Genomic DNA, 7,264 nt, shown 5'->3' on the forward strand with positions numbered 1-7,264 from the left:
TGTATACCTTCCTTAATTTTTATCATGTATAATATTTTGAAAATATATCTTCCTTCTACTCTGGAGAATTATTATGAATGTACCTGTGAAATGTTCTGAAAAATTTAGTCAGAATGGGAAGCAAAAGTCCCAGAGCCTTAAAAGCAATTTTAAATTATTTCCCTTTTTAGCCCTTTGCAGTTCTTAAGGTGGTCACCATCCGAAGAGTAAGAGGGTGAAGTATCGGCTATCTAGGGAATCCTGTGGTTTGTTCTAGGAGATGGTCAGACCGCTCCTTCAGCTGAGAGGGAGAAAGGTAAAGGTCTTACTTTGTAAAATTCACTTAGTGGAGTAGAAGCGATATCTTGTCGCTAATTAAAGGAGTTGACAAGGGCTTTGTGATAAAGCATGGAACCATGTGTGTGGGAAGGTCTCTGGCCACCTGAGAAGAACAAAACTGGTCAAAAGGCCAGAAAGAGAAAACTTCATATTGATCTGCAGTGAAAGGGAAATTCAGTGAATATTGTCAATAAGATTTACATGCAGATATTGGGCTCTGCTTTGCTGTAACGCAGAAAAATTTTCAGTGGATAATTGGAACAAAGTGAGCTGGCTATATTTTCTAACATATATGTCTTTCCCTCTACCTATCTTGGAAATCAGTGTTTATAGAATTACCAAATACAGCATACAACAGATGCTTCGATAGAGATAATGTCTGTCACTAATTTTCCACAGCAAGAACACGTGATTCCTTAGGAAACAGTGCCTTGAGGATACATGGGTGTCCTTTGCCAGTAGGAGTGTAACCAGAAACTAGGACAGATCACCCTTCCTCGTAAGCTACTGGGGAAAGGGAAATACGCATCACTACTCCAATGCATTTCTGCTTACATTTCCTTAATTTAGTGTAACTACTGAGCTCCTTCCAAGCAGCCAGCAGAAGCCCACGCAAGGGGGTGGAATAAGAAACATGCATCTTAGGGCATGGGTGAATCCTGACTCTTTTAGATAGAGGGGAGAAGTTCCAATTACATTGGTGCTGACTACCAATAATCCTACTCCTGAGTACTAAAAATATGCAAACTCTGAACTCTGTGAAAACCAGAAACTCCTGTATAAAATTTAAATTACCAATCACAATATGTAAAAATGGGATGGATAAACCTGTAAGTGGGTTATAAAACCGTTTAGAGAGACTCAAGTCGGAGATTTCTGGGAAGAATGTCTGTTCCTCCGAGAACACAGTGAGCGAGCTGAAGAAATGTATTGAGTACAGATTTGGTACGGGTCACTTTCAGGAAGTGAGGCCGCATGTTATGTGGCACCAACTAATATATTCTTAATAAAAATTAAAAGCATATGTCTCTGTCATTAAGGAAAAAATCTTCATTAGTAATATGATAATTAGTCACCAGGAAATCATTTTTATCATCCTGCTTTTATGGAAAAGCTATGCTTCAGGAGCAGGTGCTCATTTCTTTCATACAACCCTTTCTTCTTACCAAGCAGGACACCAACTCACAGAACTGGATGTACAACAAGAGGGGACGGGTGGACCTTCAGCACTTCTCTGCCCTGGGACCTGATAACCCTTGCTGTTACAACTGAATGTACACATCTCCTCCTTCTTTTTTCTTCTTTCAAACAATATTTCTAGACTGTCAAATACCATATGTAAGGCACTGTTTTAGCTTTAAAATTACAGAAATGAAACAGTCAGGGCATTTGCCTAGAAGTAGGAGACAGTCTAAGGGGTGCTCAGGGCCTACCTCTTCTTCCATACAATGACCTTGGCTTCAGGGTCCAAGGAATCGGAAAAAGGAGGGTGCACGCTGGTCTGGCCAGGTGAGGGGGCAGGAGTGCATCATGGTCACAGCTCCTGAGAGATTTTGGACTTTCAAAAGGGTTTATCACCCCATCCTTCTCTTCATTTCCTTTCTTTTTTTAAAAACCAGACCTTGAAAAAATTAAACATAGAGTTTTTATTACTATGCTAAAACAAAGTGAAAACAAGAATGAGAGTCTTCAAAGGATAAACCTCTTACTCAAAGAAAATTGATAATTAACTATGGTGAAAGGGAAATCAAGAGCATTTGTTTTTCACCATGAGATTCACCTGTTAGTACTTTTCTCATCAAAGGTGGTGGAAAGGGAAGGAACGGACTGCAGAGGTCTATCCCGAGCTTCCTTTCCTGGAGCCTGGAGCGGGTCAGGAACCTCACCAGAGGGCAGTGGGTGCTGATGAAAGGGTGAGTGAGTGAGGTATTCAGACCTAGGTGAGGGGCTCTGCACGCACTCACAGGAAAGGTAACCAACAGCACCCTCGAGAGTAGCAGCGAGGAAGCCCTGTGGGCATCCCTCCCCTGCCTTACAGAGCATCTCGGCTGGACTGGTCCTGGATGTGTGGGTCCCTGAGACTTTAGTGGGATCTTCTTTCTTTTTTAGAAAACTCAAAACCTGAGGAGAAATGCGCATCTACGCAGCACAAAAACATTCCTTTCCTCTACTCACATACACACTTCCTCTCAAGATAGAGGCACTCACTGGTCAAAAAGTTCCCCAGGAGCTGCAGGACTGGATCACTCAATAAAGTAAAAGGAAATTAACTTTTGATCCATACTTTTAGGTGTTGTAGGAAAGAAAAGAAAAGAAAAGAAAAGAAAAACAAAAACTGGAAGAGCTACCTCTAGCATCAGATTAACAAAGCATTTAACAAGTATACTTTAAAAACTGTCACTGAATAGAAAGCAGGATGGAGCTTAACGGTGCTTTACTGGTCTCCTTTCCTTGGTGGTGGACATTGGTGACCAATGACCTAGGGAGGCTAAGAAAGGATGCTCTAGTTCACACAGGGAGAACCCTGATTATTCAGGAAGAAACACAGCTACAACAGACACACCTGAACCCTTCCTTCTGTCTTGTGAGCAATTCATATCTCCACATGAGACCCAAGTGTGCTAAAGAGCATGAAAAATGACAGTGTTTTCTGATGATGGAACATGACAAATCCTTCCTGTGTTTTTCTCAGCTTTGAGACATGACTGAAAAAAGTGACTGCATTTGTCAAAGTATTACTGGAAATGAACTTGAAGACGTGAAGCTAAGCTGCCATTGAGAGTGGAGGAGCCGGAGCCATCACTGGGCCTTTGCAGCAGCCCTCGGAGGAAGGGGATTTGATCAGATGTGGCAGGTGGTAACCAGAGCCTGTGCACATGGGTGCCCCAGGGATTTACGGCCGAGGGAAAGGGGAAGCTGAAGAAAATGAGGTCTTTCCTTTGCACTTCTCAGCAAAGGACACCTCTCACTGCAGATCCAAAAGATCCCAAGTGTAACCTCCCTCCGTCACAATCCCTCTCAGGAAACCACGTATTTAATCATGTCTGGTGGCTCTGTGTTGTGTGATTAAAATGTCAGAGACTGTGCAAAGAGTTCTATTTAAAAATCCCCACTTGCGATTGTATTATACTATATCCCAGCTGTGCTCTTGTGGCACCTTTTATCCCAGGGATCCTCCCTAAGAAGTGTGATCCTTCTACCCTTCAGACACACAGTGCTTGTTGGTAAAGAATTTTAATGCAAACGTTAAAATTTCGGAAGCCAGGAGTTGGAGTGGCGGAGCTGGGAGCTATGCTTTCCTGGGGAGAGAGGTGAGACCAAGTGGAGGATTTAGAGCAGGAAGAGTTCTTTCATAAAAGGAAAGGACTAATAGTGTGTGTGTGTGTGTGTGTGTGTGTGTGTAACCCACGCAGTGATAGAGCAGGGGAGGCTCAGGGATTCTACATGACGATAATGACCAAGATTAATGTGGCGATGAGAAAACCTGCAGGAGGACTGGAATTTCTGATTGTCAGGGATTAACAGAAGTGACAGGTGGTAAAGTCAAGATGTGGAAGAGCTGGGCGGCAGCATGCTGGGGTGGCAGAATAACTGTAGTCAGACACCAAAGGTATCCACGCCCATGGAGCCCTGCCATAGAAGTGATAGAAGATGGTAGAAGACAAGGAAAAATCCATGGAGGGCCAGCAGCATTTTGAGATGAGTGCGTCTGCACTTCTGTGCACCTGGTTTCCAGGTTTGGAGGTGCAGGGGTCTTAAGTATGGTGGACTGTGCATGTGGCATTGCTCCCTGGGGTTTATATGCTTCCAAAAATGTTGGAGGGACAACATACTTTGCTGTCTGTCAACAGTGGGAAAATGAAGGTCAAAATACAAAGGTAGAACTAAGGAACCAGGACTAACAGGAAGATGCCCACATAGCGGGAAGAGTAGAAAAATGATCTGAGATTGGAAAGGTTCTACATGACAGTGGTGGGCAGGGAGAAGATAGAGTTGGGCTGGACTCCGAGTCCTTGCACAGCTTTGAGAGGAGACCTTGACGTGCAGCTGATTCTAAGCTCCGGCATTTGGTTTCTAGCTTTTTCTGGCAGATAGGAGAGATAAAGGTGGTTAGCTTGGTGCTGGCTAAGAGTTAATGTCTCATCTCCTTAAATGAAGACTGACTTAGCTGGGTATTACAGTGTGTACCTGCAGTCCCAGCACTCTGGTAGCTTCAGGCAGGAAGACTGCATGTTCAAGCCCAGTCTGGGCACCTGAGTGACTTAGCCAGAACTTGTCTCAAAATAAATAACGAAAACATGGTGTTTTGGTTACTCTTCTCTTGTTGCTGAGACAAAATACCTGATGCCCAAAATTAAGGAAGGGAAGGTTTACTTAGCTCACAGTCGGTGGAGGTTTCAGTCCATACTCCGCTGGCTCTAAGGCAGGTGGCACATGGCAGAAGGCAACAGTTCATGGTGGTGGAAGACAGCAAAAGCAACAAGGGTGAAAAGGGAGGAGTGGCAGCAAAGAGCAAACCTCTCCGCCTCCTTACAGTGTGTACAAGCTGCCTGCCCAAGGCCGGTGTAGCACTCACACCCACAATCCCAGCATTGGACCATGAATCAATCATGAACTCTAGAAGCCACCCCGTGACTGCATGAGGCTTTGGGGGACATCAATACACAAACCTTGATACATGGCTGGGATTGGTCGTTCATTGCAAGAGCCTTGGATTCAACTCCTGCACTGCAACAAACAAACAAACAAACTTATCTATCCTGACCATTCTAGTCCGCTATAGACTTTTATCTCTTTCATTTAACCTAGTAACTATCAGAAGAGTATGATTGAATAAAATCAGAACAAAGTCCTTACTGATTTTTGTGTTCACCACGCACAGCCCATCTGGGCATCTCTGCTAAGGCCTATGCAGTTGAATTTCTTCAAACGTTACTCTGCTTCCACAGCTATTCCCTTAGGAAAGTGCATCAGAATGTGACAAACATCTTTGGGTAAATGTCACAATCTCATGGATTAAAAAAGATCTGCCTCAGATTTGTTTTTAAGGCATAAAATGATGAAAGGAGCTGAATTATTTTTTTTCAAATGCAAGTGTTCATTTTATAAAGGCCCTAATTTTACAAAGGTGGTGTTACCTTGTCCTTCCAGGGAAGAGGCTGGGTCAGGGCAGTGACACCTGAGTAGCTGTCTCACCCATGACCTCAGTGGCATGGGAGTTGTGTGGCCAGAGAGAAGTTTGGGAGGGTGGATACCGGCCAAGAACTCACCTCTGCTACCACACTAAGCTCCAGTGCTGGAGCCAAAAACCAATTATGAAGAATAAGAATCACGACTTTCTCCTTCAACCGAGTGTGCTGCACTCCACCTGCACGTGGGTGGAAGAGAATCATCACAGTTGGTGCAGGAGCCTTCCCTGTAGCAGGCTCCACAGCCTCTGTGTGTGGCCAAGTTGGAGAGCAGCCCTGCTGATTCCATCTCTGATACCGCTCCTCCCTTCCCAGGGAAACTCTCATCTGGGGGCTGAGTATCAGCAACCGGCATCCATAGAGAGAGGGGAAGGTTCTTTCTGGCTTGACTTCATCTGATTTGCATAGTACAGGTGTCCTTGTCACAAGTATTCTGTTTATAACATTGCTTCCAAAATTTGCTGGTGCTGAAAGCAATGGGCGATATCTAATGAGGACGTTCTCCAGGATCCACCTGAAACCCCCTGACAGAGAACCCCAAGGGAAGGGGGTGGGGGACTCTGCATTTTATAGACACTGATTATTGTACTCAGCAATTTGGCAAACAAGGGTTTTGAGAAAAACTGCAAATTGATGTTGCTAGTCACATACTGAAAGAACTTCCTTCTAGAAGTAATGGTGAAATCTTGTATTCCTGCAGTTTATGAGGCCCCTAACTTACACTTTCATAGCACCCTCTAACATGCACACTCACCTCCAACTTTCCTTTTTGATCAGTAGGATAGGAATATCATGGGTAACTGGAACTTGAAGAGAATATAGAAAACATAACCAAATAAAAAGAAAATAAGACATTTTGTAATCAAAATTCCTGGGGCAGCACGCTGAATTGGTCTTCAATCTCTTCTGTAAGACTCAGGATTTACTCACAGTTGAAGAACCATGCATAGAAGCAGCCAGACACATCCAGAGGTGAAGTTCTGGAATGAGAAGTACACAAGGACCTTGAAGGCGCACTGCTAACCCTTTCCACCACTGACCAGCCTTGTCACCTGTTTAGGACCCACATTAGCCTCAGTAAATTTGACTATGGTGTCCAACTCCCAAGGTGCTAGTGCAGGTGGCAGAAGCCAACTGGGGAGACTGCTCCAGAAAATGCAATCCTAGGCCAGGGCTGACTTTAATTTCCTTTTCTTCCAGTTAATCTTTGTGTATTAGTCAGCTTTCCCATTTCCAGGACAAAGGACCCAACACCCACAATTTAAAGAAGGAAAGGTTTAAATTGGCTCATGGTTTTGCAGAGTTCAGTCCATGGTCATCTGGCTTCAAGTCAGGAACATCACGGCTAAAGGTCTCTCACAGGAAAGACGCTCAGTCCATGATGGGCACGAAGCAGGGCAGGGAAATAGCACCAGAGGGGAAGGTGCCATGTATCAGACATAGCTCCCAAGCTCAAGTCTCCATGACCCACACAGGCCCAGCCAGAAGTGTGCTTTAATAATCCCTTGGCACATCCCAAGCCAATCAAATTGGCACTGTATTAAAAGAAAGAGCCACAGTCTGTGCTCTGCTGCGTTTGAACTTAGTACTCTCACACTGAGCAGCATCTCTACCTCATCTTCTTATTTTTTTGAGATGGGGTCTCCTAAACCACCAGCAGTCCAGCCTGGGTACAAACTTGCTGTTCTCCTGTCCATTACCTTCAGAGTCCTGGGAATACAGCTGTGTGCCTCCAAGCATCCTTGTGCTGGTTAATC

The sequence above is a fragment of the Chinchilla lanigera genome, unplaced genomic scaffold (genome assembly GCF_000276665.1).
Source record: "Chinchilla lanigera isolate Chin_1 unplaced genomic scaffold, ChiLan1.0 scaffold00002, whole genome shotgun sequence".
Classification (NCBI taxonomy): Eukaryota; Metazoa; Chordata; class Mammalia; order Rodentia; family Chinchillidae; genus Chinchilla; species Chinchilla lanigera.